The sequence below is a fragment of the Oryctolagus cuniculus genome, chromosome 5 (genome assembly GCF_051225735.1).
Source record: "Oryctolagus cuniculus isolate XC-2025 breed Fujian yellow rabbit chromosome 5, ASM5122573v1, whole genome shotgun sequence".
Taxonomy (NCBI): domain Eukaryota; kingdom Metazoa; phylum Chordata; class Mammalia; order Lagomorpha; family Leporidae; genus Oryctolagus; species Oryctolagus cuniculus.
In genome coordinates, this window is record NC_142871.1 from 74621651 (window position 1) to 74633982 (window position 12332).

Below are 12332 nucleotides of genomic sequence, written 5' to 3' on the forward strand. Positions count from 1 at the left end.
GTTCCCCAAACTTTACACATAATTTCAAGGAGTTCACAGACTCTTTAAGCTTATTTACATACCCTGGTTTCAGCATTATATTATAAGCTGTTATATAACAAGCTGTTCCTTCTGTTAGACTTTGGTCATGCATTTAATGAGGAGGGTCCTTTCCAAAACATCCTTAGATAACTTTGACTCTCTTGCTGGACTTGTTTAGGGATCCAAAAAATTTGTCACTGTTGGAGGAGGATGAGGTTTTGTTGGATCAATTAACACAATTGGAAATGGCCAGTAGTGTCTGGTGTAATTTACTGCATTTCCTGAGTGTGAGAGAAATATTGAAGATGCAGAATGCTTAAGAGGCTTTAGAAAAATTATTTAGCCAAGAATACTACTTTTCCCAGTGCATTAGCTTTTGTAATTATACACTGGTACAATCTGTTGACATAGAATTGGATTTGATTTAAATGGAGTGGAGAAAAGAGACTGGTCATTTTCAATATTTATTTATGCACCTAGTCCATTAAGGTGAATTATGGAGCAGATTTCACTATGACAGGAACATTTGGGTTGATGTAGTTAAGAATCAGTCAGCATTACCATTAGGCCCTTTCTTTTTAGAAATTTATTACTACCAATTAGAAAAATACTCACAAATCGAATTTAACACTAGGTTACTTTTTGTGGCATATTTGATCTCAAAATTTGGGAACCTTTACTTTGTTCTTTTAAAACAAAGCAGATTCCCCCACATAGCATATAGCTACTAGCCACATGTGTGGTGGAATGATTACAGCAGCCGTTAGAGGTGGCACTGGCTGTGTCCTACTGTTTTCAGTAAAGGCTGCTGAGAGGTGAGAGCTAAGCTAGTTTTTGGAGGATGGTTTTATTAATTAGGCTTAAAAGATGCTCTCCATAGGCTTAGAAACATACTACCTTGCATCTAGAGAAAATTAAAATCATTCTGTTAAAAGGAGAAAGAGCTGCCAGTTATTAATGGAATACAAAAACAGAAAAAAACTGAATGAAATTTATTGAGAGTAAATATAATATATATAAAATCTCTCAGCATATGTTTGATATAGGTGTTCTGTGCTGAATCAGTAGAAAACTAAAGTGGTTTTATTTAACCCTTTGGAAATGAATTATCATCAGATGATTGTTTCTCTCTCTCTCTCTCTGAGGATCCCTAAGTCATGATATCTTTCTACCTATATTTTCTGATGGTTATAATGTTAAAGAACTTCACCCAAGCCTTAATTATAATGTTTATTTTCAACCATTTCCTTGAAGGCTGTGAAACTTAAGTCTTAATGTCTAGCATGATCCCTTTTCTTTGATATTTTGTGTATAGTCAGGACTATTACTTTATGATCATAGGTTAATCTCTCCCTCAAAACATACCATAAATGGCAGAAACAAGACCACAAAAAAGTCAACATTCAACTAAGTACAGTAGAGCACCCATTTGCCATATGTTGTGTAAATAATGCTGATGCTTATGGGTCAGGCTTACTCATATTGGTCTGCCATACTCATTTTTATTAGATGAGAGCATTAGATAGCATTTGAGCAATAGTTTATATATATGTATAGTAATTATATGTGTATATATCCCTAAAGATGAGAGAGTGTGTATGATATAGTATGATGAGTAGTTATATATATTTGAATATGTACAAAGTCACACATGTACATATTTACCAAGTTTGTTTTTTAATGAAAATATTCCAAGAAAACTAGCATTGTAATATTAGCCCTGTGCAGTTTTATAGGGTGTTTAAATGTGTAGGTAATCCCTATAATCTCTAGGTTATCTTGGGAATTAACCATTAGTGAAATATGTGTTGGGTATATAAATTGGACTTTTTCTTGATTGGTTCTCTGTACCTTTAAGAATTGTTTACTTGCTGGGGCCACTGTTGTGGTATAGCAGGTAAAGCCACTGTCTGCAGTGCTGGCATCCCTTATGGGCACTGGTTTGAGTTCTGGCTGCTCTACTTCTGATCTAGCACCCTGCTAATGCACTTGAGGAAGTTGCAGAGGACCCTGCACCCATGTGGGAGAACTTGAGGCTCCTGGCTCTTCGCTTTGGCCTGGCCATTGCAGCCATTTAGGGAGTGAACCAACGGATGGAAGATTCATTAATTCATTTTCTCTCTCTCTCTCTCCCCCGCTCTGTAATTCTTACTTTCAAATAAATAAATGCTTTTTTTAGAAAAAGAAAACGAAGTATTTACTTGTGGCTCTGACTTTTGAAATGGCATAGCTGTCGATAGTTACATTTCCCATCGTTCTCTCAGTTGATCTTTCTTCCTCTGGTAAAAACCAAAAATGTGATTCCCCTCATATACCATGCAATTTCTATCACTGTGCTCTACTCATCATTTCACTTGAATGTTTTGGTATTGTTTTTCAGTCAGCTATTACAACTTCCATAACAGCAATGTTTTCTAAGAAGTCTTCACTGAAGCCCCCCCTCCTAGTTTCCCACGCCCCCCAAATCACTTCCCTATACATTCTTTGAGAGCAAGCACCTAATGCACTGCCTTATGTAGTTAGTAGACATAGACATGTCCTTATAGTGAGCTGAGTATTGAGCAGGATGATTCCTGAATGTGATCTAGGTCCAGATTCCAAAAAATATTTGGATATTGTTCCTTAAATTTTCTGTTTTTGTATCAAAATTGCACTCTTCAGTAGTTACTATTCCTCCTTTCAATTTCCTCCCCCACAAAACTGGAAATTACATGGGTTTGCCTTCCTTTCCCTTACAGGATGCCAAATAATTACTGTTGGCTTTCTTTCTCCTTTTTTGGAAAGTGTTATTTGCTTATTTGGTGTGAAAGGCAGAGAGACAGAGACAGACACAAAGAGATCAGTCCCTCGGTTCTCTCCCCAAATGCCCACAACAACTAGGGCTGAGGCAGGCCAAAGTTGGGAACCTAGAACTCAGTCAGAGCCTCCCATGTGGGAGGCAGAGACCAAAGTACTTGCCTCATCATCTGCTGCCTCTTTGAGTATACATTAGCAGGAATTTGGAATCTGAAACAGAGGGAAGACTCAAACCCAGGACTTCCCATATGAAATAAGAGTGTTTGGAGAGATACCTTAACTGCTTTGCCAAAATGCGTACCTCTCTTTTTGCTTCTTAAAATAATTAAAATTGTATGTTAGCTTCTACTGAGATGTCCACAGAACCCTCCAAATAGTTCTCTCCTCAGTTCTTTCTCAGACCCATTCTGTTTATCATTACCAGATTAATCTTTCCCAAAACAGTGTTTTTATTATCATTCTCGTGTGCAGAATCCTTCAATGGTTCCTTACAGCAAGATCTCCCAAACCATGTTTTTGAATCTCTAGCATCAGACACAGTGACTGACATTAAATAACAGCTGGTAAAGTGAATGAAGAAAATGTGACTGAACAAAGAGGGCCTCTTTCTATTCTTAAATGCATTGCTTTCTAATGAATGGTACTATAAAAACTCTCAAATATAATTTGAATGGTTCTTTTATTTTCTCTCCTCTAAACATCTTGCTCTTTTGCAGGTTTCTTTTATGTTATAAAATACCTTACACTTCTGTTTTCATGGCTTCTTACTGTGATTTTATCCAAAATTCATACCACAGTGTATAACCCTTTATGTGATCTGAAACCCAGCCACCTCTTCGTATCATATGCTGTCCCTTCTGTCATGTGTTGTGCCTCACTCACATTGGCCTGCCTATTATTGTTTCTTGAGCCTGTGAGATTGCCAGCCTCAGTACCTTTGCACTGCTGCTGCTTCTGTCTGGAATGCTCTTCCCCCATCTATCTTATGATTCCCTCTCTTCCTTATTTACAGCTTAGCCCAAGTGTCAGCTTCTCCTGACCATCCTAGCTAAAATATTAATTCCCGTCACTCATTATTTCCATACTGCGATTTCTTTTTATCCATAGGGCTTACCTTGTGCTGACGTGTTTCATATCTATATATGTGTTTAATGACCTGTCTCTCATTAGAATATGAAGTCTAGAAGAGCAAAGTTTCTATCTGTTTTGTTTCCTTTGCCCACATTCTACAATATATGCAGTATGTATTGAGTTAGACAGTAAATGAATGGATTTCTTATATGTGAATTTGTGTTTTAACTTTCTTTCTCTTTACCTAACCAGTCCTTACCAATCCATTCCCTCAATGATCCCTTTTTGAAAAAAAAAGGTTGTTTTACACTTATAGCTTCAGAGTATAGATGGGTGGTTTTGAACCCTGTTCCATCACAGAATTATGCATGGTTTTGTTACTTAGTGTGGTCCATGGACTCTAGCATTGTCATTGGCTTATATGTTGCAAGAATTAAATTGGGCATATACAGTAAGTGGAATAATCATTCTTGTTCAGAGAATCAAACATTATTTATTAAGAATGTAGGTACCAGCCCTTTTCTAAGTGTTTGGCCTTCGTTAGCTAATTTAATCCTATAGGTGCTATTATTGCTCCCATTTTATAGATGAAAAAAGCCAGGAAGTCTACTACTGAAACTGCAGTCTGTGGGCTGGCACCACTTGCCTGACAGAAATGGAGAGTCAGTTCCTTCCCCAAACCTGAGTAAGAATTCAAATAGTACACTAGGCCTCATTGCTGTAGATGCAGAAGGATCTTTAGCAAGACCAGGACATCAGTATTTTTAGAAATACTTAGTTAAAATTGGAAACTACTGAAAAGATCTTGTTTTTAATGTAACAAAATTTAGTGAAATGTAACTGAAAAACTAAAGTTATTTGAGACCCATAACCAACACTAATGAAAGCATAAGGGTAATTTCTAATAACAATGACTTTTTTTTAACTTTTATTTAATGAATATAAATTTCCAAAGTACAGCTTCTGGATTACAATGGCTTCCCCCCCACCATAACTTTCCTCCCACCCACCACCCTCCCCTTTCCCGCTCCCTCTCCCCTTCCATTCATATCAAGATTCATTTTCAATTCTTTATATACAGAAGATCAGTTTAGCATATATTAAGTAAGATTTCAACAGTTTGCACCCACATAGAAACACAAAGTGAACCATACTGTTTGAGTACTAGTTATAGCATTAAATCACAATGTACAGCACATTAAGGACAAAGATCCTACATGAGGAGTAAATGCACAGTGACTCCTGTTGTTGACTTAACAAATTGACACTCTTGTTTATGGCCTCAGTAATCACCCTAGGCTCTTGTCATGAGTTGCCAAGGCTATGGAAGCCTTTTGAGTTCACCGACTCTGATCATATTTAGACAAGGTCCTAGTCAAAGTGGAAGTTCTCTCCTCCCTTCAGAGAAAGGTACCTCCTCCTTTGATGACCTGTTCTTTCCACTGGGATCTCACTCGCGGAGATCTTTCATTTAGGTGGTTGTTGTTGTTGTTTGTTTGGTTGTTTTTTTTGTTTGTTTGTTTGTTTGTTTTTTTGCCAGAGTGTCTTGGCTTTCCACTCCTGAAATACTCTCATGGGCTTTTCAGCCAGATCCAAATGTTTTAAGGGCTGATTCTGAGGCCAGAGTGCTGTTTAGGACATCTGCCATTTTATGAGTCTGCTGTGTATCCTGCTTCCCATGTTGGGTCATTCTCTCCCTTTATTATTCTATCGGTTGGTATTTGCAGACACTAGTCTTGTTTATGTGATCCCTTTGGTTCTTAGTCCTATCATTATGATCAATTGTGAACAGAAATTGATCCATTGGACTAGTGAGATGGCATTGGTACATGCCACCTTGATGGGATTGAATTGGAATCCCCTGGTATGTTTCTAACTCCACCATTTGGGGCAAGTCAGCTTGAGCATGTCCCAAATTGTACATCTCTTCCCTCTCTTATTCCCACTCATATTTAACAGGGATCACTTTTCAGTTAAGTTTCAACACTTAAGAATAACTGTGTATTAATTACAGAATTCAACCAATATTAAGTAGAACAAACAAAAAAAAATACTAAGAGGGATAATAACGATGACTTTTTATTGGCACATTTTTGTACCAGTAGTAGCTATTGCTGTTGGGATGGGAAAGCAACCTCATTATAAGCATTTCACCAGTGTTAGTCTATAAAACTTGGCATTAGTATAGCCATTCTTGGTTTGATAGGTTCATCATTAAATTCTTGATTTGTTCTTTTTTCCCCACTCTTGCCGTGTAACTCAGTTGTGGATATAAGAAAACTTTAAGTTATCACACATCACTGACCTTTGGGATTCCTGTAGAATACTCCACACTCCCCAGGAGAATTAAACTTTCAATGTGTGTGCATCTGGTGTGCCACCTGGGATTGACTGTTATATTACTTCGTAACTACCTTTATTAAGAACTTAACATATGAATGAAGGAATACAGCAGTGTAACATTTGATACCTGAATTTATTTGGGTGGAAACATGATGTTTGAGACCCCTATAGCATAGCAATTACAAGTTAGAGTGGTGTAGCTAGACTGACTGCTTGGGATCACATCCTAGCTCTGCTGCTTACTAACAGGAGAACCAGGAAAATTACTTACTATCTGTGTACTTAATTCTCTGGCCAACAATAGAAGCCACTTATTGAATGTATCTTATTTAATAATCTTATTCTCCACTTATTGAATGTATCATATTTAATACTTGCAACAGATGAGGAAGTGGCTATCCATCAGCATTTGATAGCAAGGGATGTATGCTATGATATGTCTGTCTCCAAAGCCCTTGTCTTTCTAGAGATGCTCTGCTGCCTTTAAGAATGTGGATATTAAGATTTAGAAGCAGTAACAATGTGACTTTACAATGCCTATTGTTCTGTCTTACAATGTACAAAGTGTTTTAAGTGCTTTATGAGTTCCATGGAGGATAGTAGGGCATTATTCCCATCTAATGATAAAAAACTGAATCTGAACTTTTCCAGGTGACAACCTGGAATTTGAGTAATTCTCCTATGTCTACGGAGCTCCCTTCACCCCCAGCAATAGTGCATTACATAAGAATGTAAGCATCATTGTTACTGCTCTGCTTTTTTATCCATTGTAGTCCCTCCAAAATCAAAACAGTCCACATACTCCTTGCTTTAATCTAACATACTGTTTTATTTCCTCTACCACTCATTCATCTCCTCCTCCACATGAACTCAAACACACCATTATAGTCAGGTATCCTTTTTCATGTCTAGACTGTTACTTGCCAGCCTAGTTTCTGTTGTATTGCCTCTCCTTGATAATTTGTGCATGCGTAAGATTGGGAGTCAGAAGTGAAGTTACTGTTGTATCATAGAGAAGCTATGCAGAAGTCTCTTTATACCTAAAAGTTTTTTGGTTTTTAGCTTTTGTTTTTGTTTTATTTTTTTGAGATAGAAGTGGATTAGATAATTTTTACTGTAACCTTTAAAGCTTTGGTGTTTTTTCATTTTTTCTGTTGATGTCATTACTATTGTTATATTATATTCCTTTGGGGTAGTTAGATAGATTATAGTCCTCTTCTATGGAAGTGTACACGATAAAAATGGTTAGAGTATCTTGATTCTCATTCAGATTTACATTAGTTAGATCAATAAGGTAGTTGTAATAATCACTCATTGTGATTTGAACCAACTCTTTAACTAAGAATTTTGTTTTTTGCATTAATGAAAATCTTTAAAAGTTGCCATGTTTGGAGTAGCGCTAATAAAACGAACTCAGTTACTGCTGTTTTCTCCTGCTTTCTGTTAGGTCTCATTAGTCACCTAGTATGCCTTTTCTGTTGGTGCAGGGTCCTACAATAGACAACTTTTCTTTAAATTTTGAAGCATATTATTTAGAAATGTTAAATATACAACTGTGAACACCAGGAAGTAATATATATAGAATATTATATCTTTTTATTGTTAATTTTATTCATTTATTTTTCTTTTATTTTAAACACAAGGAGACTGAGATAGAGAAAGATCTTCTATCCTCTGGTTTACTCCCCAGTGCCTACAACTGCTGGTTCTGGACGAGGCCAAAAATAGAAGCTCATAATTCAGTTCCAGAACTCCCATGTTGGGGTGGTAGGATCCCAAGTTCTTAAGCTATCACTTGCTTCCTGCTGCCCAAGGTGCTCATTAGTAGGAAACTGCAATTGGAAGTGGAGTCAGGACACAAATCCAGGCATTCCAGTACAGGATGCAAGAGTCTCAAGTGACATCTTAACCATTGCACCACATGCCCATCCCTAGGATGTCATATCTTATTCTGTAATTTTCAGTTACCAGAGAAACAAGAGTACACCAAGATAAACCCATAAGTAGTAGAGCAGTAAGTATTCCCAGAGCATATGTGATAAAGGCAGAACAGCTACTGAGAGTCCAGACTGACAGATAGCAGGCTAGAGGGTATAGTACCAGTCAAACATAAAATTTCTGTGTCTCTCATGTGTGTCTGCGTGGGTTAGGTACCTGGCATAGGCAAGATGTGTAAGTGCATGTAGGAAATTAAGGCAAGAAGTAGCAAGCAGATAAAAACAGAAAAATCCTAGAAAGTGGAGCAAAAGAATGGTACGATGAAGGAATCAAAGTGCTTAAAGAAGGCAAGAGAAGGCAGAACTTAAAAATAAGCTTTAAGAACAGCTGGATAGCTGTATGTGAAAGTGTGCATATTTGCATAGCTTAATGGTAGAGAGGTGTGGGCTTTACAGTAACCTTCTAGGGTGGATATAGCATTTTTTTCCTATTTTTGCCCCTTAAACTGTAATTGGGAGGCTACTAGTTTTTTTCCAAGGTCACATAGCTCTAAGTAGTTTGCTAATAACTAGCTCTGCTTCCCAATTTTGTCTCGATCTCTTTATAAGATCTGAATAATCAGAAATCTGAAAGTAGATCTACCATATGACCCAGCCATTCCACTCCTGGGAATTTACCCAAGGGAAATGAAATCAGGGAATGAAAGATTCATCTTCACCTCCATGTTTATAGTGGCTTAACTCACAATAGCTAAGATATGGAATGAACCCAGATGTCCATCAAGTGACAACTAGATAAAGAAAATGTGGTATATATACATGATGGAATACTAATTAACTGTAAAAAAAGAGTGAAATCCTGTCTTTGCAACACAGTGGATGTAATTGTGGAGACCTTTGTGTTTAGTGAAATAAGCCAGTCCCAAAAAGACAAATTTATGTTTTCACTGATTTTTGGTAACTAATATATAGAGTACCAAAAAATGTAATATATATGAGTGAATTTGATGTTTTGAGATTTGATTATTGTTTATACCCCTTGTCTGTACTCCTGAGGAACAGTGGTTTTTCTTACTACTTGTTGAATTCTTTATTAAGTGGAGGATTAAGCTTGTGATTATAAGGTAAATTGAAAGTCTGTCATTGTAGAAATTAAAAATAAGAGGAGGGAGAGTTGGAGTAAGGGAGGGAGGATAGTGTGGGAAGTAATGCCTGAAATGTGCTCCCTGTTTATATAAATACCATAAACAGATTTTTTAGAAAATGGTCTGAATAACTATGGTGTCTACCTCATTGGATGAAAAAGAATGCTCTATGAAACACTTGACATAGTATAGCACCAGGCTCTTGGTAAACACCAATAAATGCTGGATATTGCTATTATTTCTATTACGGAAGCTGCAATTTGAGTAACTTGACATTCTACAAATTTTGTTTCTACTATACTATATTGCATCTTTTTTAATGCAAAATAGCCTGATTCCCACATCTATTTCCATATATATGTATTTCCATGATGAATTTAACACATGTGAAATCTGTCTCAAACAAAATGGTTGCCAAGTATTGTAGGATCCTACATCTTGTGTTAAATCTTTTAGTTTTTGACCAGAAATCACATTTTCTCTTTTGTGCCTCAAATCTACTTTCCTATTTTTGTACCATTTGTTAAAGAGGGTAGGTAATATCTCATAAAGTAGCCATGGCATCTAGAGCTACATTATATTCCTTTTAACATTTCACATGTGTTTTATGCTTTGTTTTTTTATATTGTGACTTCTGGTGATATAACATCTTTTAATATTTGCATTTTTAAATATATCCTTAGCAGATATTCAGCAATTACATCTTATATAATAAACTTATTTTTCAATAGTCTTTATGTAGTTTCTTTTTTCGTTTTTTTTTTTTTCCTGGTCCAGAAAACTTGTGACTGCAGGGCTGTTTCTAACTGTTTGGCTAGAGTGTAGAGATTTGATTCTTCTGTCAGGCTCCAAGGAAGTCCTTGGGATTTCGAGTGTTGGCACTCTGGTTTCTTCATGTTTAATGAAATTAGCATAAGGTCTTAAACAACTTTGTTCTGTGTAAAAATAGCAAATAATCATTCTTCTTATCCAGTCTGATTTAGCTTGAACATTTATGAGTTGTTGTTTTTGTCTTTTTACCCAACAGAATCAGAGTTCTGAATCATATTCCCACACTAACTCTTAGTTATTACCCTCTCTGGTTCTAAACATTTTGTTCTGGAAAGGTCTAAGATGGTATAGATTTTTTACTCTTTCTCAATATTCTGATTTTTTTGGCCAGCGCCACGGCTCAATAAGCTAATCCTTCGCCTGTGGCGCCGGCACACCAGGTTCTAGTCCCGGTCGGGGCACCGGATTCTGTCCCAGTCGCTCCTCTTCCTGTCCAGCTCCCTGCTGTGGCCCGGGAAGGCAGTGGAGGATGGCCCAGGTCCTTGGGCCCTGCACCCACATGAGAGACCAGGAGGAAGCTCCTGGCTCCTGGCTTCAGATCAGCGCAGTATGCCGGCCGCAGCGGCCATTGCGGGGTGAACCAACGGAAAAAGAAGACCTTTCTCTCTGTCTCTCTCTCTTTCACTGTCCACTCTGCCTGTCAAAAAAAAAAAAAAATTCTGATTTTTTTTTTTTCTGCAATGTTGGTATGTCTTCTTGAGTCTCCTAATATATTCTTTGTTATGATGTCACCCTGTCCTTTTAAAAGAATAAGCTACATGTGATTTTTCCAGCTGTTTTTCTTAGGCTTGCTGAAATTTCTTCAGCCAAGGTTGGAAAAGAAGACAATTTACCAGCATTTTTTTTTCCATCCTTTTAAAATTTATGTGTGTCTTAGTGTGTGAGGATAAAGTATGGAGTTGACATTCAGATTTAGTTCCTATTATGGGGTCAGCCTTTTCCAACCATGTGACTTTGGGGTATATTATTTAGACTTTGTTGCTATCTTTTTTAAAAAAAAAATTTTAATCTTTGCTATCAGCTTCATCATCTATAAAGAAGAACAATGTTCATGTCATAAAATTGTTTCGATTTTTAATTAGAAGAATTTCTAGCACATAAAAAATGATCAGAAATGTTACTCATTCCTAAAGAATAGGTTTTAGTTAGTGAATAAAATCACTTATTTAGAAATAGTGAACAAATTCCATCCTACCTAAATATAGTAAGCCATATATTATCATTTGTAACCAATGTTCTTTGCAAAATTTATAAAGAATAGTGAAAATGGTGTTATTATTTTACTTGACTCTCATGTGTAGAAATATAAACTTTGCTATTTTGATATAGGCATTTGAGTTAGTTGCCAAATAGAGTTTGATTGTTAATTATTTATCTTACTCTAAGCATAAAGACCTGAAATGGATCTCTAGCAGCTGAGAATATCTCAGGCAGGTTTTTACACAGAGAAGATATAGTGCATATTCAGTGAGCATTTGTAAGAACTGCCTGCTCTATGACTATTCCTCCAGGCATTTGTATAATTTTTCAGTGCTTCAAGTAGCACTCAGTAGTGCTCCATTATTATCTGGGAGTTCCAATGGAAAGACGCAAGGCCCTAATTTTTTTTAAAGATTTATTGAGTGGTAGAGCCGGAGAGAGAGAAAGAAAGAGAGAGGGGTCTTGCATCTGCTGGTTCACTCCCCAAATGACTGCAACAGCCAAAGCTGCACTGATCCTAAGCCTGGAGCCAGGAGCTTCTTCTGGGCTCCCACATGGGTGCAGGGGCCCAAGGACTTGGGCCATCCTCTGCTGCTTTCCCAGGCCATAACAGAGAGCTGGATTGGAAGTGGAGCGGTCGGGATTTGAACTGGTGTCCATATGGATGCCATCACTGCAGGCCAGGACTTTAACCTGCTGAGCCACAGTGCTGGTACCAAGGCCCTAATGTTACATAATTTACATTTAGAATTTTCTTTCACTTAGGTGTAGTTAAATGAAATGTTCTAAGATGTGGTCTTGGAACCAGCTGAATCATTTTGTGGAATTGCTTAGGAATATGTGTTAGTTCTGTTTTGGGATAGAGTTTTTTTGATTGTCCACTTCTCTTGGATAAACTGTTCAACGCATGTCAGAAATAATGCACTGGAATTAATATAATACTTCTTGCCTTTTAAAAATACTAATTATTTTTCTTAGTGGAAAGCTG

The 12332-nt window shown here is 36.9% G+C and overlaps 1 protein-coding gene across 3 annotated transcripts in view; it reads left to right on the plus strand.

Annotated features, from left to right (window-relative positions):
- MMS22L (MMS22 like, DNA repair protein) overlaps positions 1–12332 on the plus strand; it is a 120018-nt gene that overhangs the window by 67967 nt on the left and 39719 nt on the right. The window lies entirely within an intron of this gene.